Here is a 27,330-nt window from a genome sequence, read left to right on the forward strand (position 1 = left end):
TACTTCGAAAGTGTATACCTGCTTCACCACCAGAACTGGGAGGTTGGTGTTTGGCATTATTTGGAGGATTAGCTTGTGGATGAGAAATGATGGTTGCGGAGGTGCTGCGTGGGGCTCAGGTCAGTTCTCGGTCAGGGTTGCGAGGCCAGGGTATGCATGTGGTGACCACCTGGATTAGTCAGGCTCTGGGAATCACCACTGCCTTGTTCGGACCCAGCCGGCTGCGCACTGGCGATAAGCTGCCGTTCCTGCCACCTTGCTGGGCTGGTGCGAACTGGGCTGCCTTGGCTGGCACTGGCCTTCCAGTGCTGGGTTGGCTCTCGGGGAGCCGCTTTTCCACAGGAGCCTGCAGGAGGTCTTCTCTTCGGACAGAACTGCGCCTTGGACACTTGGCAGTAAGTAGATGGCTGCTGCGTCTTCCTCTCACCACTTGTTTCATGAAGTCTTCTGCTTTGCTTTCTGACTTAAAGATACGTCCTTCAACTGGTGTTTGCTTTGCAACGTGTTTGAGGTTGTGACTTAAAAGGGAAAAGCACTTGTGTCCTAGGCAAGACCATCTTCCAGGTTCTGTTTTTCATAAGCAGTCTCACTTAATGCTGATCTGATCATCAGGATAACTATTGGCAGAGATTGATGAGAAGGGAATTCAGTAATTTGACTTTTCTTTTTAATGAATGGTGGCCCGGCCATTCTAGACGGTGTAATTAGAGCGGCATTTCACAGTGCCTGGTTGTAATTTAGGCCAAGAGATAAGCGGTGAGCGTCAGTGAACGATGTAGTCTTCCACGCTGACACACACTGCAAAGGTTTTTGGCAAGCTGGTTTGTGCTTTAATACCTTTCCTTCCTGGGAGGTGGGAGTACACCGAAAGTGCCGCATCGGACATTTGTCAAGGCAGAATGATGACAAAAAAGACCAGATGCTTAAACAAAAGGAGAGCGCAGCAGCATAGGTTCAGTGCAGTATGGCTGCAGAAAATATACCCCACGCTTGTGCATTCTAGGGAATTTTCAAGGTGATGGGCCTCTGAGGCATTTGGACACTGTAGGGGTAATAGTGACGAGGCAGTTGTGGGCTGTTATTGATGCAGTTCTAGCTGTGCATGGGGATGTTGCAAAGCTGACCCCAAGGTGCTCCTGTCTCAAGTAGCATTCAGAATGGCAAGAAGTGGAAGAATTTATTCTTACGGAGAAAACAGTTGTTAAAAATCTGCTTTTAACAAAACAGCAGAAGTTGCTATTTGGTGTAAGATTTGAGGCCACAATGAGGAGTAAGGTGGAAGTTAGGAAAATGGGATGTCTTTTCTGGGGATGACTCCCTGGCAGAAGCAGGGTTGCCTGGTCTGGTCCCGAGCTGGGCGTTCTCCGGTATGGGCTTAATGAGAGATGGGCTGAGAATCTGCTGCTAAGGCAGAGACCAACTGAATCACCTGGGGTTTATTTCCCAGCATTTCCATGAACAACAAAGAAATGCTGCTCTTAGAAAATGATTGCATGACTCTCAGTCTGAAGCTTTACAAAAACAACCGGTCATTTTTGTAGTGTCACATTTCAAAACACAAATAGGTTTTGTTTGAAGTATCAATTCAGGAAGATTGTGGTACATCTTTCTTTATATTTTAACATTCCTCTCAAGCTCCAACAGTAGCCTTTTAATAGTTGGCAATTATTTTCTCAGGAAAGCTCATTTTGTTTGTATTTGAAAAGCAGGTGACATTTTGTTACAAGAGCGAGTGTTGCTCTTGTATTCAGCGAAGCAATTGGAAGGAGAAACCATTATTAAATCCAGGGGCTGGCTTTCTGCAGAGGTGAAGACAACTCTCTCTCTCCCTGCAATTGTCCCATCTGCAGGAAATAACGGGCCATCTTCCACGTTGCCCCCTGAAGCCCACACCCCCAGCCTGCAGCTGTCAGGTCTGAATGGAAGATATAGGATGCTTGTTTTAAGGGGCTAAGAGGTGACTGTCGTGTTTACTGGCATGAGCTTCAGCCCAGGAGTGGCTGCCTTGTTTTGCTGTTATTGCTGATCTATGACTGGTATAAGGTGACAGTGAAGGGTCTTGGTACCATTGAATCTACTAAGACAATTGAAGTGTTGGTGCTAAAAATGTCCCTGAAAGCAAAGTAGCTTTGATATTCAGATGTGTTCTTGTGCTTCTGTAGGGGAACAGCCATACAAACTTTCTATGCCCCATTCCATAACTCCCTTGACAGATGTCCTTAGGAACAAGAGGCTTGCATGTCCTGTTCACCCCTCACGTGTCGCTTACGATGGCTGATGTAGCCACCAGTGTGGAGAAGAGTCCTGTAATGTGAACTCAGTCTGGCTCTGATACCTGTTTCTGCTCAGCTTCTGCACCAGCTTCAGGTTCCTGCCTGTTTAAATTTAAAAAGCAAGCCCTTTGCTTTCATGCTGTGCGAGTCTCGGTGGAAGAAACCCCCTGCAACCAGCCAGCAACTGTCCTAGGGGGCTCTTGCAAATGTGATTTTCAGGGCCTGCTACTGTGATGCCTACCAGGTAGCTGACACTGGTTAGGCTGCTGGTACGGATGTAAAGGCTGTCAATGCTGACCAATATTTCCTCATAGCTTCCTTAGTTCTGCAGCTCCACATTTTCTGGGTGCGTATCATGGACTTCAGCCACTTCCATCTTTCCCATTGCAGTCATGTTGATGCAGTGGGGCCCTTTGCAGCAGGAGAGAAAGTGCTGTAGTGAGAGGGTCTTCCAAGCTGCAGGCAGGTGCTGTGAGCCTGTGCTGTGGCCCTAGGTCTGTGACCCAGTAAGGCTTGCCAGGAGCACAGCTGGCATCTGGTGCGGCACCCTCCCCTGCCTATATAGTCCTTCATCAGAACATCCGTGTGGTACCTGGTACAACGGGGTATAGCTCATACTAAAAAGAACTTCACACATGCAAAAAAATCTTGGTTGCTCTTGGGGTTTAAGTGTGTTGGAGCATTTCTCTTTAAGCTCTGGATTTCTTGCACTGAGGCTTTGCGTGTACTGAGAGTGGGCAGTGGTCGTGAAGAAATGCATTGGGCCCAGGCTCCAGCTGGAAGGGTGGCAGCAACTTTGCCTGATGCAGTGGTGCCAAAGCACTGGCAAGAATACAGAGGATGATTTATGTCAGATTTGCACCGGTACTCTGCCAAAGTTTGATTTTGAGCTGTGAGTCTCGGTTACAGTGCTGCCACATCAGCAGAGCTTCTCCATGTTTGTGCTAGTGGAATTTGTGCAGAGCTAGACCCTGGAAGTGTTCACAGATATTTCCTGAAGTGACTATTGTCACCATTTATTCTTGGGTACCTGGTTACAGCTTCCCTGTGTCTCTCCATGGTGGTGCTGATCCCTTCCAGTGCTAGGACTGCTGCCTGAGTCCAGGGACCTTGTTCTTCCAAGGTTCTTACAACCAGTTTTGGCCAGTCTTCAAAATAATGCCTTTGTTGGATTTTATTTTCCTTTGCTAATGAAAAATGTTTTTGCCATCATCCCATTAGGATGAACCCAACTGGGATGGGGAGCGAGGTTTAAGGGGTGATTCTTTAAGTGCCTAGAAGCATACGGATGAGTTAAATCCAAGACACATGAGTCATCTAGGGTTGTTCTTCACATATTCCTGCTGCCTGTTGGTGCAGACATTTAAACTTACTGCCTGAATCAACAGAGGATGCTTCTCTAAGTGTGTAGTCTTCTATAATTTGTGCTCTCAGCAATTTGCATGCATTTGCTATGGCTGCTTTAGTAAAGAGCTTTTTCAGTCCAGCTGAATGTTCAAAGTCAGTAAAGTCACTTGACATATCTGAGAGCACTTGGTTGCTGGTTTTTTAGTTTGGGTTTTTTTTCTTTGGTTTGTTTTTTTTTTCCTGTTTTTTGTGTGGTTTTTTTTTTTTTCCCCCAACCGGTTTAATGCCTTGTTTAATCCTGCAGAACTAAATTTTTCTGTTAACCAGCATTTGCTCAGTGGAGCCAGAGAGTTTCCTCTGTTATTAATCTCAATTTTTCTGCTCTCCCTTGGGTCCTACTATTTAATAAAGCTTTTGAGGGTGGTTTTTTTCTCCTCCTTTTTTGCCCAGTGTTTTGCCCATTCCACACTATGTTTTTGTCTTGTCTTCTCCATCTCCTTTCCCCTCAGACTGCAACTAAAATTGTTGCTGAAGAGATTCTGGTAAGCAAAATTAGATTCCTGGAAGTCTGAATTGTTCCTTGTCAGACCTTATCCTCTTCACTCAGCTCCTTTATTCTACCAGCTCTGGCCAGGTACAAAGCCTTGCTTGGCAGAGCAATTCCTAATACCCCTAATTAAGAAATTAGAATCAGTCAAGCTCTTGTACAAATATATATGTTGTCTGAGGTAGGCCCTTTCAAAGATGATGGAGATGAGTATCATGACAAATCTGTCTTGCAAGAATTTGGCAAAGCTGCTGTGGTATTTCGCATCCCTGCAAAGCTGGCTGCCTGTAGCAAATTGCCTGTGATGACACGCCAAAAAGGTGATGCCTTCATCAGACACCATTTACCATCTAACATGCTCAAAAAGCTAGCAGTCCTGCTCCCGTCGGTTCCCGATTTGCTGTGGTGTTGGCTGCTTTCACGCAGCCCTCTGCTACGGGGAGCAGAGTGTTTCAAGAAGACCACGCTGTGTCTCTGAGTATGTCCCTGCTTTTGGGCAGACTTGCCCACAGGCAGCACTACTGCCATCTGCCTTTGCCAGATGACAGAGAGCGGGGCTGGCGGGTGGCAGCTTAACTCTTAATTAATTGAATACTTGCAGGCACTCGTTTACTTAATTTCTCCCCAGTAACAAGGGATAGTTATCTGCAAGCTTTCTACCTGTCTCTGCCTGCTTCTGCCTGGATTTTATGACTGGTGCTCTTAACCAGCTTCTGTATCAGGTTGCTCTAAGCGGAGTTTGTAAGAGGCAAAGGAAGAAGCATGGATCTTCTAGTGGCTCTAAGTGTAATCTAAACTGTACAGAAAATGGTGGAGGATATGCACAGAAAAGAGCAAGTGGCTCAATGTGACAGAATGCATTCAGCACCAGTGGGTGACACAAAAAGACACTGTCCTTGTCTTTCAGTTCTGGTGCCTGCATGTGCTTTGGAAGCCTATCACACAGGCTGTCCGTTTCCCGTGCACCTCACTGTGTCTGTGGCAGCTGGCAGCACAGCTGGCTTCACCATCACCTTGCATACTCTGCACTCCGCATCTTCCTCCTTGTCTGTGCTGCCCAGTGGCTGTCTCCTCTGGTGGACATCCTGCAGATTTTGCTGTCTTACACCCCAGCTTAGCGGGGTTCAAGTGGATCCAATCTCTTGCTAGCAGCTCTCTCTGGTCTGCTTTTGTCTCTTGTCCAAAGCTCCGGTTTGCAGTCTGTGGAGGTATGACAGACTATATTTTTCACTCTCTTGCTGCCTTATCAGCACCCCCCCCTACTCTGTTGCTCACCCTGTCCTATATGGGCAGCCATCCAGGAGCGAGACTCCCTGGCTGGAAAACTGGTGGATTTTAAACACCGTGTTCCCACCATGTTACTCTCTGGTCTTGTAATTGAAACGCAGCCTGTGGTGCATAATTCTTAACTACATCAGAACTATGAAAGAAAATCCTCTGTCTGCTTTGGTCATCTCTAATGCCATAAAAATAAATCCATTTGTTCATGTAATTCATAATTCAGACTTGTTTTCCTTCTGCCTCCTTTTTTAATACCAGCTGTTTGGAACTTGATTTGCAGCGGAAGGTGGTGTTTGATGGAAGGGATACACTCATGAGAGCAAACGGCTTCAACCCCTTGCACTCGGAGTATTAAGTTTTATGGCTTTCCCAGTGCTATAAAAGCAACACATCCGATTTTATTTTTCATTTTGGACATAATTCTGTTTATTTTTCTTGCAAGGTTTTATACCAAGATAAGCGTTCTCAGAGGTTTTTGTTTACTCTGGGAAAATGGCTTGGCAAAGGAAAGTATTACTGTGCAAGGCTCGCATTGTGGAATTGGTTTATGGCTGTAATTTCTGTGTGAAAGATGCCAGACCATTAACAAATGGAGAATCAAGTTTTCTACTTCTATTTTCAAACAGGTAATTTGCTGATTATTTACCTAGGTATTGTTCCTTGCTAATAGCCGATCAGAGTCCATGGCGTGCTTATAATAATCCTGCTGTCATGATCTATGCAGGAGAAAAATGCAGCAGTGAGAGGAGGGCAGCGGTCCGAGACCTGCCCTGCTTTCTTCTGCAGTTGCCCTGGCTGCCTCACTGTGGATGCATACGGCATGCAGCGGTCAGCAGAGGCCCAGTTTCTCAAGAGAGATAAGCTAGCACTAACGCAGCTAACTGCGAAGGTCTGTTTTCCCCAGCTGCAGAGCAGGACTTGGGTGGATGCCTGCTGGCTTGCTGTCTGGGCAGAAGGGGTCTGCCTGCACACGCACAAATGCACAAAGGTGGAAGAGCATCGTCATTACGGATTCAAGTATGGCTAAGGCAGGACTGTAGTATGTCCTTTCTTGAGATTCAGGCTATTTTCTGCAACCCAGGACCGGGACCTGAAAGCCATGTTTTTGAATTGTTTTAACTTTACGGCTGTAGTCTGCTCCGGGTCTCAGAGCGCACCACAACACAATGACCGCCTGTCAAACACTCCCTGATGGCAAAACCTCTCTGATGGATCAGAAAGCTTCACATCAAAAAGGTTTGCATTTTCTCTTTTCTTCACCAATGAACACTTGTTGGCAGTGCAACACAGCTCTCCTGTTTAGTCCCGCCCTGTCTCAACTGCCCCCAAATGGAGCTGTGTCCTCCAGACCAGCACTGGGGTTGGCACTAGCCCTGACCTGTGCCAGGCTGGCAGGGCTGTTTGAAGGGACCTTGGTCAGGAGTGTGGTCCCCAGCAAGTGCGTGGGAAGTGCTGCACGTGGTGTCAGGCCCTGGGAAGGAGCAAGTAGCGAGAACCCAGGCAGACAGCCAAGGGCAGGGCAAAGCTGCTGCAGCTTGCCTCAGAGGGTGACTTGACCTACTTGGTCCACCAGCTTTAGTTTTGCATTCCTGAATTTATTCCATTGACCAAGCTCTACAAGGAGCATCAGACCATTGTAAGAGGTTTTTGTAATATAACTATTGCCTGAATTTTTAATAATCAACCCAAAGTCATTCCTGACCTGTGCTGTTTTTTTTCTAGAGTGGCCATGCTGACACTCCTGGTGGGCACCTGGCAGCAATGGCAGTGACAGCGTGTGAGCTGCGGGGCTGGGGCTGTGCAGGGGATGCTGAAGAGCAAGACAGAGCCCTCAGTTCCAATTGTTCTTTTCAAACCCAGAAATTACATTCTGCAATATGTGTTACAATCTGTGCAGAGGCTCACATGTGCAGAACCAATGCTCCCCAAGCAGCGTGAGATAAGGGAAAGCGTGGGGAAGTGGAATATCTTTATTACTTTTTTCAAAGGGAGATTCTCTTTCACTTTTCATTTCCTCTTGTGTTTCCTTTCTGTATTTGTGCTTTAACATGAGGTTTGATTCTATCTTGATAGCATTCAAATGAAGGCTTACATATTTCATCAGGATTGTCTCTTTTGTTTTCAGGCCTGAAAGTCCCAAACAATATGAAGCAGTCACAGCCGCGTACACATCTGGAGTCCTTTCATCCGCTCCAAACAGGCACTTTCCTTTATTCCTATTCACCCTCATTACTTAATTTCCTAAAGAGGCTGCAGCTCTTTAATGCCTGAGTGATGTATGTCAAAATGTCTCGCTAGGCTCTTCCACTATGTGGTAATTCAGTATATCCTGTTTCCAGAGCTGAGGAAATACATTTCCTTCACTTTAGCTCATTACTCTTTAGGAAATTGCTTTTCTTCAATTATCCCGACAACCTGGATTTTGACAGCTCCAGACTCGCTGGGTGAAGTTCCTGCAGTCTCTGCAAACGCCTTTTTTCCTTGGGACTTCTCTGTCTGTCATCTATCATGTCCTTCCTAGAGAGGACCCTTTATTTGGGACTTCTTTTACCTCTGCCAATGGAGGCTGGGTGTCAGGACGCAAGTTACAATACTGATCTTGAAGGTTTACAAAAAACTTGCGGACTGTCCCCTGTCTGAGAAGGTAATGCGTTTGTTGCTTTGCAGGCTCACAGAGATCTCTGTAGGTGAACTTGTATTACCCACTCCTGGGTTAATGTAACTTTTGTGGCCAAGTTTTATAAAAAAGAGTCATCTTTTTAAGAGGATCTTAAAGAAAGCATTAGCAAAGATAAACTACAGGGAGCACCCCTCAGCACTTCCTAATCTAAAAGCCACTTAACCTATCCAGAGGAAAAACCACAGATTATCTTGCAGAGAGCTGTCATGGGAGCTTTCACTTACAACCAAATACTGATGAGCTGAAACTCTGGCGGTCTGAACATCACTCTCCTTCCTCCTCTGCGCTATTGCTTATGCATGTGGGAAGATGGGCTTCCCCTTTCCCACACCTCGTGGTCCCTGAGCCTCCTCCCCAGCAACAGCTGAGGGAGCCAGCGCAGCCCTCGCTTTGCTGATTTGCTCAGTAACTCTGGCATCTTCTTGCTGGCCCTTTCCCAGTGCTTTGTGGTGTCCTCTCATCTTGTCTTAAAAGGCTCATGTCCAAAGGGAGGGTGGCCCCATGCTGAGACAGCTGGTTATCCCACAGCTAAACCAGAAATGTCCTGTGCTGCTCCTGCACATGCTTCTTGATGCGGTAGGCTGCTAACAGCCACCTCCTGGGGACACAGAAAAGCACGTGCCTACGAGGAGTTCCCATGCCATGCGAGGGAGGAGGCGGCACAGATGGAAATCTAGACCAGTTCATAAGAACAAAACACTGTCTCAACATGAAGGACTATTTATGAGAATCTTGCATTTGAACCCCAGACCTTAGTGAGCTCATTTTTTTCCTCAAAACTGCTTCACTTCACTGGCACAAGGGTCACGATTCCAAACTGCCCCACCTCTCCTAGAGGCTGTCCTGACCCAGTCAGCCGTCTGTCTGCTGCAGAAATCCCATCTGCAAACAGAGTGACGCTCCTTGTTTTCAGTTTCCATCAGTTCTGTGTGACAGGCTGGAGAATGGCAGTCCTTGGCTCCCCCCAGCCTCGATCGAGAAGTAAAAGGCTCCTGGCCCTTCCCTTTCACCACATCCCACCAAGAATTATGTACTTTATGGCCTTTTTTAACCAGCCGTTCACCAGTGACACTGGGTAAAATGCATTTATTCACTGGAGAGCTGCAGACACATGTTGATGTTGCTCCCTTCCTAACTGCTGCTCTGAGCATGTATCTCATTTTCAGGTGTAATGAACCTCTCGAAGCTTCTCCTTGTCTCATCTTCAGTTCTGAACATTTTTTGGCAGTTTCCTGTGACAGGCTGATGGGAAAGAAGCTTTACTAGATGAGTGTACCTCTTGCTGATTGTTTTTTTCCTCTTTTGTGATGAAGAAGCTCCTGTTGGGTATTCATCACCTGGGCTCCCTTTCAGGAGAGAAGGCAGACCGGCTGGTGGCAGATTCAGCTTTAACAGGCTGTCAGGTAAGTGGGCCTTGGGGGCCTTTTAGGGATGTGGCAACTGTGCCTGCCTGGCTCCGCAGCGGTGGTACCAGCTGCCCTGTCCTGCTGGTGTGGCTCTTCTGCAGGCTTCACCGGCTTGCCTTACTTTGGTCCTGGTTTCGTAGCTATTTTGTCACTTTTAAGGCAGCCTCAAACCCACAGGTGTGCTCTCCCGTTGACAACTTCTTCACCTCCTGTTAAAACCAGACACCAAACTGTGGGGAAAATTAATGGCACCTGCAAATTACACGCACTTAAATACTGAGCTGCTTCATTTGCAAGTACAATCAAGTATTTTGGTATCTAAGGTCTGCACCTCATGCATCTGCATATCTTAATCATGTGAACAGCTGGAATTTGCTCCACAGGCCTGCTCAAGTTGGCAGGCTGGCATGTTGGTGTGGCTGTGCAGAGCATGGTGGAGTCGACTCCTCTGCACGTCTAGCATTGTGCTTGCAATGTTGGTGATCCCTGCTGAAAAAAAGCAGCTCTTGCTCTTCCCCTGTCCTCCAGTGGCTTTAGGAACAGCTCTCTGTGGTTCCCTTCACCCACCTGATTGTTGCTGAGGACCTGAGATTCACCTTGGCTCTCACATCGGGGTATCCCAGCCCAGCTGTGATCCTGCACCGCAGCCAGAAGATTTAGGTGAGATTTAGGTCCAGGAGACCTGCCTGGCCTTTGCTGAGCCCAGCATAGCTTTGGCCACTTATGAAGAGGACCTACATGCCCTTGGCCAAGGGTGCAGTTTTCTGAAGCCCACCAGGCCCTCTACATTGCCTCAGCCTTGCAGCAGGGCAGCATGTGCATGGTGTGCAAGCAGTTAAATCGAGCAGGGATGTGCTGCTCTTCCTCTCTCTGTGTTGTTTCCCTCCAGCTAATCTCAAATCATTTTGAAAGCTCATATTTTGATCTCCCTGTATACAGAAAACTTAATAGCTCCAAACCCTCATCCCAGCAGCACACAGGATCATCATTGCTGTGCTCGCTGTCAACACGCATGGCTTTCCATCATGTCCTGGGGCTCAGGGCAGTGGGCAGAGCTCTCCCGTGATACTTGCAGCTCCAACACCTTCGCGGCCTCTCCAGCAGTACCTCATGCCAGGGAATATGGGTGGAGGTTGGTTGCTCACCAGCTTCATGTGCCCCTCAGAGACAGGCAGTGGGAATTTCCTGGAATTGTGGGGAGAGGGAGCTGCAGCAGCAGGGCAAGGAGAGGGTTGTGTTGCTGGCTGAGGCAGCAGCTTGGTGTTGCCATGCTCATGGCAGCCCTGAGCTGGAAATAGCGGGGGCTGTTGGGGTGAGGGCGTGTGGGGATTTCCAGGGTAAATGGAAAATGCTGTCCTTTGAACCACCCGGAAACCACCCCAGGTTGTTTTGTAGGTGGCTGGAAAGTTGGAGGCTCATGGCACTGTCCCGTGCCTCGGGCTCTTTGCTGCCCACAGCTGTCTCCAGGGCTAAGTGCACGGTCCAGCAGGGCGCAGGACCAACACTGGCTCTTCAGTGTTATGAACATGTGGAACACAACAGACAGAAAATCCTACTTTTAATTCTAACATTTGGTTGCTGGAGCAGCTGCTTGACCCCCAAGCCCCTCTTGTCCTCCATCCTGTAGGGGCATGGCTGAAGGGCTGCCTGCAGTTCCTCCTGCAGCTGAAGCCAGTGATGTTTCCCCAGCAGAGCAGCCCTGTGCTTGGCCAGGGGATGCCAGTTGCCCTCCTTCTCCTGCCCCAGCTTCCTCACCTCTCAGAAAAGGCTGAGGCTGCCATCTCCTCTGTGGTCCAGCTGTGGGCAGTGCCATGCAAGGCTGGTGTTCATAGCCTTGCAGCCTGGCCCTTGTGCTGGCTAGCAGGGAAGCACATTTCTTCAGTTGGATTGCTGAGAAAATGCTGGGCTGAGCATGCAGGTGGGACAGGCAGGGCAAAAGCTGCCGTGGGGGCAGCTGCCCTGCAGAACAGATGGACGGTGTGAAAGCATTAGACAGGAGAGCAATCCGTGATCAAACAGAGCAGAATTACCTGCAAAGGCAAAAAAATCGAAGCGTGTCAGGGAAAGCAGGAACACAGAAGGGATAAAGAGCTCAGCGTTAGCCTCCTCTTGGGAGGAGCGTCAGGGCAATAATAACTTGCCAGGGCTTTGATTTCTGGTGAATGCCTATGACATGAGTGATTTGTTCGCTGCTGGCAGAAGATTTTATTGGGGGCGAGGAGACGAGGGTGAGCAGCCCACGCTCGTCAGCTCTCTCCAGATAAGGAACCGTTTGATGTTGTGGCACCTCTGCCATTAAAGTGGGGAGAGCTGACGGGCTGCTCTGCAATGGGCACTTCAGTCCAGCAGCTCCAGCAAAGTCCTGTTATTATTGTTTCTTATTATTGCTGTAATTGTTGTTATTATTGCTATTATTTGTTATTATGGGTACCTGCCAAGACACATAGGCCAGTTTTTCTGCCTTCCTAAATGCCAGCACCTATTTTGTTAGCCATGAATCCATGGGCATGTAGGTGAGCAAGCCACAGCCTACCCTGCCTGAGTGCTGATGTGGGGGTGTTCACAGGGGGCCTCTTGGCGTGAACTGTACCAGGCATATGGGTGTCCATGCGCATATCTGTAAGACAGACTGTCATTTCTTAACTGTCTTGCTCTTTCCTCCATACTGCATTGCCCAGAGCAGGTAAAACTGAGCTCTAGCATGTGGAGAAATGCATTTCTCCATATTCTTTTGGATGCCCAAGCCTTGGTGTCTCACAGGACTGTGGGCTGGGTGTGTTTGTGTCAAGTTCCTGATACATCCATGGGAAGTCAGAGCTAAAAGAATTTAGAGTGATGACGTTTTCAGGTGCAGAAAAACTAAGGCCTCCTTTGCATGGGGACTTCTGTCCTGGAGCATCAAAAGTAATTTGGAAATCAAGTGTCCCACACTGTTTACAGGGAGGATCAATGTACATTTACATCCATGCCCCAGACCACACAGACAAGGGTAGCTGGGTTCGGGTTCCCTTAAAAGCAAAGCAAGACATTGCAGTGACTTAGCTGGCATGGGATTGAGCCTCAGGCCAGGAGAGATAAATATGTCTCTATAAAAAAAGGTCAGAGCCAACAGTGCTGTGGCAGGCGGGCAGCCAGGGCGCAAGCAGGAGTACCATTGGCAAAGCTCTTGCAGACACTGATTTACAATTGCTGCTGTCTTTCCTGGCACAGAGGTGCACGGAGGAGGTGGGTGATGTCTGGATTCAGCTGATTCACAAGGTGGAAACGACCAGACAAGGTCTCTGCTGTGCCTGAGGTCTGTGGCACCCTGTGAGCTCAGCTGACAGCCCTCCCTGGGCCCTTTCCAAGTGCAGGCATGGCATGTGGAACCGGCTCTGAAACACACCGCACATGATGGCAGGAGCACCGCGAGACCACAGGAAAGCCTGGGTTGCAGATGAGGCTGTTAGCTCTCTTTCAGTCACCTAATGTACAAGTCCTTCTGAGAAGACACTGGCTTAATCTCAGCTCAACTGGAAAAATGCCGATGACTGGAAATGTCATCAGCTGCCTGTGGGCCAGGCTGGCCCTGAGCTGATAAGGAGCAATGCAGAATAAAAATGTCAACACAAAACTGGAGAAACACGGAGGCCGGTTGCATCTCTTCTCCATCCTGCAGGAAGAGGGCTGCTCCGCTGCCAGTATTTCCAGCGGCTGGACTTTCCCCAAAGCCTCAGCAAGCAGCTCGTCTTGCTAAGAGAGAGCAAGCGGCTGATCTCAGCGCTGCAGACAAAACCTGGAACTTTGGCCCCAGAGACTCAAAGAAGAGGGTAAGTAAACCCTACTTTTGTTGCTTTATAAACTTTTTAAGGCAAATTTGTGATGTTCTGGGTTGGAACCTTGTTTACTTGAAGCTCTGGTAGATGGTGGGGGAAGGAGGCCCAACCAGAAGGAGAGGTGACCCACCTCCCTCCTTGGCCACCACATTGGAACACCAAACACTGCAGCCCTTGGGCAAGGAGCAATGGCAGGAGTAACTACCCAACCTTCCCTCTCTGGCAGGAAGGACACGTTAATTCTCCACAGCGAAGTAGGTACAGAGCTCACACCTTGTGATTTCTGGAGCAGAACAGTGTCTGAAAGTGTCACCTGGGCCTTGAATCTGTCCGTGTCTCTTCTCCAAGTTTACAGGGGATATAAAACCGAAGGAAGTTGAGGGAAATATACGTGCACAGCCCGCTGATGGTAAGTGCCTTATGAAGGCATGAAAGCAGCCTGTGAGCTTCTCCATCTGTGTCTCAGGGAGGAGTTTTTGAAGGAGAGATAGGAGCCGGAGAGAAGAGAGGCAGAGAGCGATTTACAAAGGCTGCAGCTGACGTCAGCACTGGCTTGATGTCACCGAAGCACGGGGGTTAGCTGGGGGGTGTGCCTGTGTTCGTGCCCCGGGATTTTCCCCTGGAAAAGGACCCAGCCCTGGCCCTTGCTTGCTCTGCCCCGGCGGAGCCGCCCGGGCTGGTGTCCCCCGCCCCTCAGTGCCCGGCCGGGCGGGCGGCTGGTGGCGGCTGCGCTGCGCCCTGCGGGGGTGCCGCCGTGCTTGCGGGTGGCCGTTTAGAGGCGCCCCCCGCCCCGGCCGGGGTGCGGGCACAGGCCCCCGCCAGCTCAGACAAGCCCCCCGGCCGGGCTTCCCCCAGCTCCCCCTGGCAGAGCCCAGGGTTTACGGGGTCAGCTGAGAGATCAGGCGCCCCGGCTCTGCCCGGTGCCGCTCTCGGCCCCACATCCGCGGGCCCCGCGGGCAGCCGAGCGGCGGCTCCCGGGTTACAGCGGGCCGGGCAGGGCCGTGCCGGCCGCCCGCTCAGCCCCGCCGTGCCCGGGGCCCCGCGGAGCGCTGCCCGCCCCGGCCCCGCTAGGTGGCGCTCGGCGCACACGCACCGGCCCGCGGGCCGCGCTCCGCCCGCCGCTGCCCCGGTGGCCCCAGCAGAGCCGCGGGGGCGAGCGAGCGGCGGGCAGCGCTTGCCCCTGGCCCGCTGTGCAGCCCCGGGGATGGCGCAGGCGGGGGGGTGGCGCGCCGGGGTCGGGGCGGGCGCGGCCGGGCCGTCTGTGCCGGGCCCCGCCGGGGCGGGCGGGCGCCTGCCGTGTGGGGCTGCCGCCCCGGCCCAGCCGCACCCGGGCGGTCCCCGCGCTGAGGAGCTGAAGGTGGGAGCGGGGGTCGGGGGCAGGCACCGAGGGGCGGGTGGGAAGCGGTGCTGGGACAGCAGAGGGACACGGCGCGGCCGTGGCGGTTGGTGTGGCAGATGCCACCCCGCTGCCGTGTGCCTTTGAAGCGCAGTGGCAGAGACGGGTCCGAGGGGAGACGTAAGGGTGCGCAGAGGGGTGGCCTGGCAGGCGCTGAACTCCTGATGTGTGGAAGGAAGCAGAAAGAAAAAAGCTTTGCTGGAACCCTTGTTGTCTGAATGGATAACTTAATCAGTGACATTAAGTCCTCCCAATTATTTCTTGCCACGGGTACTGCCTATTTATTAATTTACTTCATCTAAATCCATCAAGCAGTTGTCACACAGCAAGTAAACAAAAGCACCCCAGAGTTTTGATGGAACCGCATAAAAGTAATCGAAGTGGTTAATTATCGCCATTAATTACTGGCTTTGCAGATGGGGTGGCCGCAACGAGTCGCCTGGTGCCCTGGGTGTTTGACAGCCAGGGCAGTGGGGCTGGGGACAGCCGGGGCAGTGGGGCTGGGGACAGCCAGGACAGTGGGGCTGGGGCAGGGGGCCCTACCAGCAGCAGGACACTCGTGGGGGGCCCGATGGCTGTGTGTGGGTATGCCCAGGCTGGGCTATGGAGGTTTGGTGGAGGCCGCTGGGCAGCGGTGGCGTGGGGTGCCGCTGTCCCCTTACCTCCCAGAGCGACTCGCTTCATCAGCCTTGGCTTCCTGCTCAGTCAGCAGCTGGGCAGCGGCTGAGGGGCTGCCCTGGGAAAGAATATGGTTCAGAGGCTGGAAAACTTTCCCTGGAGGAAGCCATGAAGGAAGTTTAAACTAATTTAGCATAACAAAGGAAAGGTTAAGAGGTGACTGAATCATCATCTCTAAGTACTTATTTAGGAATGAGACTTCTGGGAGCAGAGGGCTGTTTAATTTGGAGGACAAAGGCATAACAGCATCCGATGCCTGAAAGATGAAGACAGGCAAAAAAAGGGGCGTCTCCCTTCTTAATGCTTAAGGTTATCTACTAATGTGCTCGGGGATAGTAGAGTTTCCATCCTTCGATATCTTTAAATCCAGATTGAGGATGTTTCTGAAAGAGGTGCCTGGGGTCAGGCAGAAATTATGGACTAGTGATTCTGTGGCCTGTGTCTTGCAGAAGTTCGTATTAAATGACTTTCTCTGATCCTTTGGCCTTAAGATCTATACATCTCTTGCGATAGCTAACAGCTGCTGCAAAGCTGCTAAATCCATCTGGTAGTTTGTAGATGACAATGACACGATACACTTTGTGTCCACCTACCCTAAAACATGGTCCTGACATCTAGCCGGGACCACTGTGCCATTGCAGACAGCAGAGCATCCCTTGAGCCCCCCTTTTTCCCGCAAATGGCTTTCAGTGGTGTAGCATTTTTCCCACACTAGTTTTCTGTCCAGGGATGGCTCAAGACTTGCTGCTGCTGCAGTTTGATTTCTGTGGTCTGGGGTCTGCTGTTTGCTGAGGGCTACTGAGGTATATGGCATCATCTGCAGGGGCTGTACGGCTTTACTTCTGCTGAGCTCTGGCTACTCTGAAAAGTGGCTGTCACTGCAACAGTAGGAATGAATACCTGCTTTTACAGAGAACTTCACAGTTTGGGAGAACGAGTCCTCTCTTGCCCCCAAGAAATGTTCAGTCTTCTGTTGGCCAAGTCCGAATGTGCCTGATGGGGGCACAGACCTAAAGCTCTCAGCTGCCAAATCCTCCTGATCCAAGTCTGCTGCATGGTCTGAATTTCTTCTCCTCGGAGTCCTTGAGTTGTTCAGCTGAATGTTGTGTTAATGCTGGGCTTTGAATTTGCTATTCCTCCCTTGAATTGCTATGCTCTGTTGCCCAACCATGCAGTAGCTCCTCAGCTGATGTAAATCAGTTTAGCTCCGCTGCCTTGGCTCCTCTGTCACGTACCCTGGCTCCCACCATCTCCCCGCAGCCCCGGGCCTGGAGGCAGCCACCACAGCAGCCTCACTTGCCCCCACGGGCCCTGCATAGGAAGGTGAGGTTTAGCTGGAGATGCCAATCTCCAAGCCCAGTTGGCTGAGGCAGAGCTTTGGTGGAGTGGTGCTCTTGGTAGGACCGGGCTGTTGTATCTCCCACCCTTTGGAACAGGCAGGTGAATTGTTGCTGTGTGCCTCCGTGCTGGCTGTGTGGAGGATTCACCCCGGTGAACAATGTTGCCACGAGCAATAGGTAAGACAGCAGCATCTCGGCACTAGGTCCTTGACTTCAGCAGGCTTCCCGGTGGATTCAGGCTTACAGCATGACTCAGGGTATTGCAGTGTATCCTTAAGATAACATCTTTTGCTTGCCAACGTGTAGGCTGGCTGCCAAAGGTGGGGGAGGAGATCTGTTGTGAGTCTTTTGTATGTGCTCATAGTAAATAGATACATGCCAAATTGATTGCATTTGCCTTTCTATTTCTCCACTAGGAATGGAAGGAAGGGAAGAAGTAGTCCCCCTTGGTCTTCCCCAAACCAGTGCCCCGCACCGCTTGGTTCCTTGGGTGCCTGCAGCCACCTGCCGCTGCTGCAGCCAGCAGGTATCCCAGAAACAACGGCATCAGGATCCAGTTTCTGCAGCGTGCTTTGAGATCCCTGACCTGCCAACCAGAATGCTCTCCCACTCTGCATCTGAACATACTGCTGGGTGAGAGAGGTGCTGGTGCCCCTCGTTATGGGTGAAGGGAACTGGGGCAGCAAGGCAAAGTGATGTGGGGGTGTCACTGGCTGGGGTCAGAGCTGCCTGCAGTGGGGTCAGCCCTCGTCCTGCAGAGCTGGGCTGTGTGCTGGGCCAGCTTAGCCCCACCTCACGCTTGCAAAACCCCAGGACAGCATCAGTTTTTGATCTACTGCCTCGTTGCCAAACCATTAACTTTTCCAGTTTAAACGTTTAATACGATGGCCTTATTTTGAAGACTGCCAGCTGAGCTGCCTCTGCTTAGGACTATCATTTCCAACTGTTCCCTGGCAAGATGCTTTCTCAAATGATTTAAAACAAAATAATCAAAGTTGTAACCACATCTGTGGCTGCCTTTATCTCTGGGAGCAGGGAAAATTAGCTTGGGGGCTGTGAAGTGCTTTCTGAAATGGAAGTCTTCTCCTGCAGACAGCACAGCTCCTGGTGGTGGAAAGACCAGCCGCTAATGTGGCTCTCGCTGGAATTCCTGGCACTGGTTGCTGTGGCTGCGTGAAAAGAGCAGCCTAAAAGCCACCTGATTTAGGCTGTTATCCTAAATCAGCTGTGAGTTCTCTTTATGCACACCATTCAGCTGTGCTGATACATTGGCAGGCCGACCCAGTAAGGAGCTCTATAGTGTTAGTGAGTGATTTTGCCTAAATGCTTCTCTGTTTCTATTAGCTCTTCCTCGGCAGCAGTATCGCTCCTCCGCCCTTTCCTAGCACAGCTGGCAGAGGAGGAAACAATACAAATGTTTGCCTCAGTGGAAGAGAAAAGCAAAGGTACAGAGCGCATCTGGAGCCGTCTCCTGTGCATTGCTCCTGAATTATCAGGCCAAATTGTCTGCTGGTGTAAAAAAAAAAACCATCCCCCTCAATGGCATACCAATGAGGGTTACACCTTTTTATTGCAGCTGAGGCTCTGTCCCCGTCATCTCTAGGAAAAGTTGATTAGGTCCAGTGGATTGCTGACTTCTTTTATGAAGAAGCTGTAAAAAGTTCTTTTCTTCTGCTAGTGCTTCTCTCTGGGGAGTTGTTGGCAGAGAGAGGCAAGTCTCTCAGCAATAATACATTTCAAAGTTATTATGCCAGCAGAAAAGAAACACAAGGATTTGAACTTGGTAATATATATTTTTTTAGGACAGGCCAGAACACTAAAGGGACCCTTGCGCCCCTGCACTGCACAGACCTCCCCGGGTCTGCAGGGCGCCTGGCTCGCTGCATGGTGGGACAGTGGCAGCTGCAACTGGGACCCCATTTCGGGGCTAATCCCAGGGGGAGATCATAAATGCTCTTAGTTTTGGCTGCTCGGTCCTGCCACTGAGCCGGCTCCTGCACTGGCTGGGAGGGACTGAGGTTTGGATGGAGCTTGCCTGGCCTCTGGGCATGTCCTTTATTCTGGCTGCAGACAGACAGGGTCACCTCCCCCCCACAACCACACTGCGGTAACGAAGCGACTGGACACGGTGACACATTCACGTAAGGAAGAGAGCAGCTGAGCCCGAATCTTTGTGCTGCTGTGGTAATAATAGTGCTTTCATATAGGAAATGAGTAAATTGTCAGCCGAGACCACCTCTTTTTGTAATGATTATCCCTCCACTAATGATTTGATACAATATTGGGTGACGTTGAGTGCTGCAGTATTGATGTTTAATGTGGTCCAAAGCAAGGGCTCAGGAAGCAGTAAAGATTTACTCCAGCTAATGTGCGAGAGGGCTGGATTGTGCCTGGGCCCCATGCTAGCCGATGGCCCGACATCTTTGCCATGGTGTGGCAGCCTCACCTAACAGCAGCTGCATTTCTGGCTAATGATTTAATGAAGGCTTCGCTGTATTTCCAATTACTGGAAAAAGCCATGATTCTTTTCTGCTACGTGTTATATAATCAACACTTGACACTCCGTGGAGCCAGGGGAGAGCACCTCATCTCTCTCTGTAAGCTCCTAATCAGTCTGCAGCAAAGCCTGCCCACCCCGCAGTGACATGCTGGGCTGTATGGAGCTGCTGCCCATGGAGCCAGAAGGTGGCTTCCCAACTGGGGGGGGGGGGGGGGGGGTAGCAGAGGTAGAGCACTGCGCCGGGGCACCTACCCAGCCCCAGGACCCTCTTTGCCCCATGCATGGCTGAGATGGATGGAGCTGACGCAGGCTGGCGCCACAAATAAGGTGGCATGGGAGGAAAACTTGGAAGGACAAATTACTGCGAGTATTGATTCCCCCAGCTGCTTGCAGAGGGATTTCACTTAGCAACACTGCCAATGACATTATGTGCAGGATCTTGTCCACGGCTGCTTCGGTGGCATTAAGAGAATTACTTTGGCCTAATGAATAAGAATAAGAATATTTCAACCTCCTCCCTGGAAAGTAATGGTGGATCATCAAGTGTGCAGCCAAGTTCAGGTCTAGTCACTTGCCAAGTGAATGCAAATGACAGGTTGTTTTATCTAATGGAGGCCATGGTGTGTTGGCCAAAACTGTTGTCTCTTTTCTCTGTGGATTGGTTTTCCCCCCACCCCTTCTAAATCAGACTGTCGCTGTTCCTGATTGGCTTTTTTTGATCAAGCAGAAGAGTATTTTGCTGACTCTTGCACTGAAATCAGTCTGTAAATTTGCACCAAAACTCCTCAATCAGCTGTATTTTATGCTGCGCTGTGGGAGGAAGCAGGAGCTGGTGTGCTAGTGGTCACTGCCAGCCTGCAATGGAGCCAGAGCTCCCCGTGTTCTTCCAGCTCGGAGCTGGTGAGATGCTCCTCAATGTCATTGCTGCCCCATCCCACCGAGACCAAGGGGACATTGTACAGCCCCACACCCTGGGATTGGGCCCTTTGCTGGCACAGTGGCATGGGAGCACCTGGGCTGTGGTGTACTTGGCTTTGGGCAAAGCACTCACTCTTCCAGTACACCGACGCCTTAGCTGTTCAGCTGGGCACCCGCCAGCTGCTCGGCTCCAAAGCTCATCCCTCCTCCTCCAGCACAGCCCGTGGAAGTGCCAGTTCCCTGAGCTGCTGTTAGCAAGATGTTTGCAGGGTAAAAGCCCCTGCGAAGGGCCAGCCCCTCCGCTGCTGTGCGCGCACACAGCCTGAGTGCCAGGTCAGGTGCACTGAGCTGGGGGGTCCAGGCGGTGCAAAAACAGGGCTGCCCCCCCAGCCCAGCGCAAGGTCCAGCAAACTGGTGCTGGGGACTGGGTGGATCCTCTCTGATCAGGGCCTTAATTTAGTGCTACACTTACAGAGACTTATTAAATTCTTTGAACACAAGCCATCCCTCACCACAGCTCACAAATTACATGAGCATCAGACAAAATGCCATCATGAACAAATATTTTCAGATGGGACATGGCATTTTGCTTCATACAACAGCGATGAATTGTCATAGCAATGGCTGAGGGTGGGGTTTTTGCCCTGTTCTTCCATAAAAAAACCAGCAAGTGTTTGCAAAGTAAACTCTTGACATTTCAGACCAACCACCTTTCAAATGAAATGGCTGTGACTGCTTACTGGCGGTTAATCCTTGCATGGAGATTTTTGCTTAAAGAGCTGGAGAGAGGTAGGGTTTTGTTTGTGTGTTCAGAATCAGGGTTCTGTCCTAATTAATTTCTTAGTTGACAGGGAGAACAGGTTTCTGCTTTGTTTCGCCAAGTGTTTTGATGTATGAGCAGAGATGTCGTGCGGGATGTGTGTTTGCAAAAGAGGCTGATGGGAAAGATCAAAACTGATTTGTTATGTTTGCAGAGAAAGAGGCTCCATATCCGCAAAACAGAGCAGGGAGTGACTGAAAGCCCCAGATGCTGGCATTCTGGAGCTGAAATTGTGGCTGTAAGCTGGTGACCAAAGTCCTGTTGACCATGCAGAAGCCATGATTTCATGCCAGGTGTCTGTCACATCCTGGTCCGCCCCTCCCAGGCCCAGTGTCTGACCTGCCCTGGACGACACAAATCAGCACAGCTCTGGGCCCTTCTCCTGCAGGACGAGCTCAAGGGCTTCTCCTGCTCCAAGGCTGAGCAGAGCAGGGACTGCTGGGTGATTTGGGAATGAGCTGGGCTGGATGAGAAGCTAGATAGGTCTCGGACCATTTGCAAACAAGCTGCAAAATCGTGCTGACAATAGGCTTGCAGAGCCGCCTTTTGGCTGGAACCACGCCTGGAAAATGTATTTCCCAAGCGGGGACTTCAGCAGTTACAAATCCCTGATTGATGTGGTTGAAGGACATGGCAAACACATGACCTCTTAACCATGATCCGCCAGGCTGAATCCTGCTATGTGCTTCTTTAACCCTCTCTGACACCACCCAGAATCTTCTGCCTCTGAGTGTCTCCAGCATCGGCCCATCCTGGTGCAACCCCCCCATCCCCACGGGCACAGGCAGATGGGAGCTCCCTGGAGGAGAGCTGACCCAACTGCTGGGAAAACAGCAGTGGAGAGCATGGGAACAGGGCAGGAGCTGTCTGTGTTGCTTCCATGGAGAGCCCGAGAATGACTGCTTGGTGCGAGACATCGCCAGGGCAGTGGCACTGATGCTGCTTGGGGTAGGACAGGGGGTTGTCATCTCTTTCCTGACATGTGACTCTTTCTGATGGCTGTCAGTCCCTCTGGCTCCTTTTCTGCTGCCTAATCCTTTGCTTGTAGCCTTTGTCCTTTGTGGCAAACCACTGCCAGTGAGGGTGGGCTGTGGTGTGGGTGTCTCTGCTGGGATGGGTGGAGGTCCTGTTTGGACTCCACAGCCAAAACCTGCGCTTTCTAGTCATGGCAGCATGGCTTTGGAGACCCTCAAGGGCATGGGCACCATGGGGGGAACTCCCTGTCCCACCCTGCTGCTTGCTGAGCATGTTCAGCCTTCACAGGCAGGCAGCAGCAGGGGGCTGCCATAGTCCACGGGCTGTCCTAACCTGTTTCTAACAAGCCTCTGAGAGCACAGCCCTCCTGGACTGACTGTCATCCACAGCAACACCGTGGCTGGGCCCGAAGTTGGTGCCAGCTGAGGTGCTTTGGCCAAGGTGCACGGATGGGGAGCTGGTTGCTCTCACCACTCCAAAGGGCCATGGCAACACCTCCTGATCTTGGTGTGAGCCGGCACTGTGCTTGGTAAGTTCAGAGGATGTTTTTAGGTAATTTGGGCTGGGAAGGATTCAAGAGGTGTTCTTTATTCTTCCTCTTTTTAAACAATAAATAATGGCGAAATCCATCCCCTGCCTTTTTAAAAAAAACAGCTCCTTTTCCTGATGGATAGATAATGAGATTCTCAAACTCATAAATCTGCTCCGACTTCATTACCTGCGTCTGTTGGAGATGATGTGAAGAGAACTTCATACAGAGGGGACTCTTGAAAGGTTACAAAGGGAACCAGCGGTCTTCAGAAAATCTTCATCCAGAGAAAACAGCCAAGAAAACCAGCGCAGAAAAAAGCACTCGAGCTGGATGAATAGGTGTCAGAGCTGAATGCGAGCAACACAGGGTGCCTTGCTGTGAAAGCGAGCTGAAGCTGGTCCTCTGCGTGAGTAGCTCTGGTGCAGCAACTGACCTGTGGCTGCCGTGCACAGCCCTCGCCCCCAGCACCAGGCGTGCAAGGAGGTGGCGGGCACCCTGCCGTCACACACTTGAAACCCCTGTGCTGGCTGGGGGGCCACAGACAGTGGCAGTGTTAAAGCAGAAAGCAGAGCTCAAATGCGCTGTTGCTTTTTTATTTTCCCTCTGGTGAATGTGCCACCGTTTCAGCCTCTGCCCCAGGGCAGGGAGGCTGGTGAGGGGCAGCCCTGGGGCTCAGGCCCTGCTCCGGGCTGCTGGGTTCACTGGGTCCACTACAGTGGACAGCCCCATGAGTGGGGTGATGGCACATCACAGCCTTGCCACATGCCTGTGCTGCCCCACCTTCCCACTGGGCTCTCACGAGATCACCAGTGGGTGTGTGACATGGGAACGAGGAGGGATGCGAGAAATGGGCACGGGAAACAACTGTTTTTTAAGCTGGTTGGTAGATCAGTGGGAATCTGACCGGCTCCCAGGTGATCTGGTGGCAGCTCTGTGCTTGGTGTGGAGCCCTGGCCCAGGGACTGGCAAAACCCTGGAAAGATTCCAGTAATTCCTGAGCAGGGTGGCCATTTCTCAGCTGAGACAGGTGCCTGCTCGATGCAGCTGCAACTAAGAAAGCAGCAGGTAAATAAGGATATGCCAGCCCATGCCTTGCCCTGGGGCCAGTCCCAGTGCTGTCAGGGGGCTGTGATTGCCAGGTGTGGTGAAACTGGGCTGGAGATGGTGCTGGAAAGTGCAGCCTGCTCCAGGAGCACAAGCTGTCATGCAAAGTCATGTCTGCGGTGTGATGCAATGATGTCTTGGTGATGTCATAATGCAAGCTGGCAGTTATCTTAGTGGTAGAGAGTCAGGCTTAAACTTTTCTCTCCCTGTTGCAAGGGGGAAATTAAAAGGCGCTTCGCTTGCTGTCCTTTCTCTGCTCCCACTGACACCTCACCTTTTTTGAGCCAGGGAGGCAATCCAGAAAGCAGAGTTGCAAGCAGGGAGAGAGAAGGCGACACCTTTAAGCTGTGATCGTTGCAGAAGAATAACTGATCTCAGGTCTGTGACTGCCAAAGAGTGATGCTTGAGCAATGTGGCGCCAGGAATCCTGAAGTCACTTTTGTAGCGTTGGAAAATGCAGCTGCTTTGGGATTTCAGCCCAAGACGGCTGTTATTATCCGCTGTGCAGAATGAAGCTTCTGTTGGGAGCTTTTACAAAGGCCATCAGTCTTCCCAAACAGTAGTTGTTTTTATCACCTGGCAGTAATGATACTCTCTGGTCCCTTTAATATCTGAGTGTGTTCCCAAAGTGAGACTGGGAAACTCATTTAGGGCTCGCACCCTCTGAGGGAAACAGCTTACAATTTTCTGCCAGGTAGCCCTTACCGTTGTGAGAATGGGCACAGCTCACCTAATAAAAACCTTGCTGACAGACACGACCTCCTGGAGGTTTATCTAAGTCGTTTGTTGTGGAGCAGAGCAACATATATCATGGCTGCAATATGCGCCAAGCAGCAATCCTAATGCACGCAGTGTCTCTGCTGTAATTGATTCGCAGGCAAGACAAATACCCGGTGGAGAGTGTGAGTGGCTATGTGTACTCTCCCAGCTAAACCATTATAATGGTGTGTGAAATGGTATTGCTGAAGCCTGTGGCTAAAATCCAGCTGGTGGGCCGGCTGGCTGCATGCATTGGCTGGGGCACCCAGGCTGCAGTTCAGAAAAAGGTGCATTAAAAACTGGAGCAAAAGTGACGACCCTTGCCAATAGTACATGTGCAATGTTGCATGTGCATTGACTTCCAGGTTTTGGCCAATGCTGAGATTTATTGTTCCTCCAGGTAAATGTTGGATGAGGAGAGGCCTTATCCAGTTGCTTGTTTCAGTTGGTACATGCAGCAGGTGCCCTGGGTGGGAGGCAATGCCGCCTGCCGTCTGAGACCTGTGTGTCCAGACCCACCCTTTCCCAGAGATGGGGTGAGTGATGGGACCGACGCCACTTAAAATCACAGGGTTTTAAGTGAATTAGGGATGGCTGAAGTTGATGGGGATGGCTCGGCGTGGCCCCGTGGTTCCTCTCCCACCCTGGCTGTAAAGCCTGGGATGGCTCTTGGCACACCCAAGTCCCCTACACTAGGAAATAGCCCTAAATGTTGTTGCTCATCTGGTATCTCACAGGCACGGGTGGAGGCAGCCGTGGTACTGGCTCTCCATCGCTCAGTGATGGGGGGATGTGGGGTGCGGAGGTGCCCAGAGAGGTGTGAAACCTCTAATACCCCTAAGCAGCCTCCCCAAAGATACGGGCTGGTGGGGGGAGCGGGCAGCAGGGAAAGGCTGCCATCTCCCAGCGAGCTGCTTAGTTTCATCGGCTGCGCGGGGCGGCTCTGCGTCCCCCTGCATGGGATCAGGCAGTATTAGAGACTTGATCCTTGGGAGGTGCTGCGGGGAAAGTCTTATGATGCGAAATCGGAGGAGCTCAGCCTGTTTAGCTTATTAAAAAGAAGATCAAGAGGTGACTTAATTGTGCTGTGTGAGGTACCTTCACGGGGAGAGAAAGGCAGGTATTAAAGGGCTGTTTAATCTAGAGGAGAAAGGCATCGCACGAGCCTGCGCCTGGAAGCTGAAGCCAGACAAATTCAAATTGGGAATCAAACAGACCTTTTAAAACGTGAGTGTTAACAAAGATTAAACTATGCAGGAGAGCAGCCCATTCCCTCGCCTTTGATATATTTAGACCCAGACAGGATGCATTTCTGCACCATACACTTTTGCCAAGCAGGAGTTACCAGGCTCGGCACAGGAGTAATTGGATGCCAGACCTGGCCCTGCATCAGGGAGAGGTCAGCGAGATGATCTAATGGTCCCCGCTGGCCACTGGTCCTCCCATGCCCCGCAGCTGTGATTTGTGTGCCTGCGGCTGGCTGGCTGACAGCAATGCAGCTCTACCAAGAAAAATTGGTGGGGAAAATGCAAGGAACGTGGCATTGCGTCAACAGGGAGAAGACGACAACAGGCGAAGACTGACAGGCATGTGGAGAGAGTAAAAGTATTAGAAAGGAAAGGCTTTTAGCCAGAAAATGGCTTTTTATAAAAAAACAGATCGTGGACTTTAGCAGATGTGGACTTTTTTTGTGCATAGCCACCCCTGATTTTTCTCACAATTCCTTAAAAATAAAACCACCTCTCAAATTTTATATTGACTGGAAAATGAAGGTTTCATCAGGAAAACCTCATTTGGGGAAAGAAAAAGACAAACCATACCCCAATTTATGTAAGAAGGGTATAGTGAAACAATACCTGAAAACCTCAGCGAGACCCAAGAGCAGCTTAGGAACCACTCACTTAGCGCTAAATATGTTGTGAACTTATTTTCCTCTTTATTTTTCATTATTTGCTCCTGAGGGCTGGCAGGTGGGTATGGCTGCAGAGAGGACCTGCCATGGGTTACCCCTTGTCATTTTTAATAACGCTGGGATTCGGCAGAGCTCGTCTCTCACTCGGTGCCTGGAGTCACTGCCCCAGCCCTGTGGGCTGGCATGCCAGGGGCAGGATTTTGAGATGCAGCAAAAAAGCGTGGAGGGACATGCTGAGCCTCAGATGCCCCCGGGCTGAGCAACAGGCTCCTTCAGCAAAGGACGAAGCCTGCGGAGGGCTCTTGCTGAGAAGTTGTTGTTCAAGGTGCTTTTCATAATATTTAAAAAATGTGTTTGCCTCCGCTTGCAAATATTCAAACATCTTTAAAGTGCCTGTAGTGCCAAGCTGCTTCTTGCTCTGTTTTAGGAAAAATAACCTTTCTTTAAGGAAAAAGACCCACAAAGAGCACATCAAGCCCAAAGTTAACAGCGAGCAGACCGAGACTAAATTAACACCAGCAAGGTTTCAGCTGCCCCTCCAAAATATTGTGTCTCACAGCAAGGGGTCTGGGAGAAGATGGGAGAACAGATTGTTTTAGTGCATCTTTGTGGTTTCTCTGTGGCACAGATGAAGCTCAGGCTGGGTCCCTTTCCCCTTGCCAAGCCTGCGGTGGGACTCTCAGCTCCCAAAAGTGGACAGTCGGAGGCATAGGCTCGGCAGTGCTGTGAGCTCCCATGGGTCCAGCGCTGCAGTGGCGATGCAACTCGGGACACAGCAGCCAGCCAGTTTGAAGAAGCATGACCTGCAAAACCAGAGCACAAGCCCAAAAGGGGACCCTGGCAGTTAGAAGGAGACAAGGGACAGGGAAGGAGAGCCTGGCCCTTCTCTACTGCCATAAAGGTGGAGGTGAGAGAGCAGAAGAGTTAGGAGCATCAGCTGTGGTGTCATAGCTCTGTGAGGATTACGTTGGCCAGCTTCAGCAATGGAAATAGGCAGCTAACAGTGAGCTCCTCTTTGTAATAGAAAACAGTCAAAACAGCTTGAAA

The sequence above is a fragment of the Falco punctatus genome (genome assembly GCF_963210335.1).
Source record: "Falco punctatus genome assembly, chromosome: 8".
NCBI classification, from domain to species: Eukaryota; Metazoa; Chordata; class Aves; order Falconiformes; family Falconidae; genus Falco; species Falco punctatus.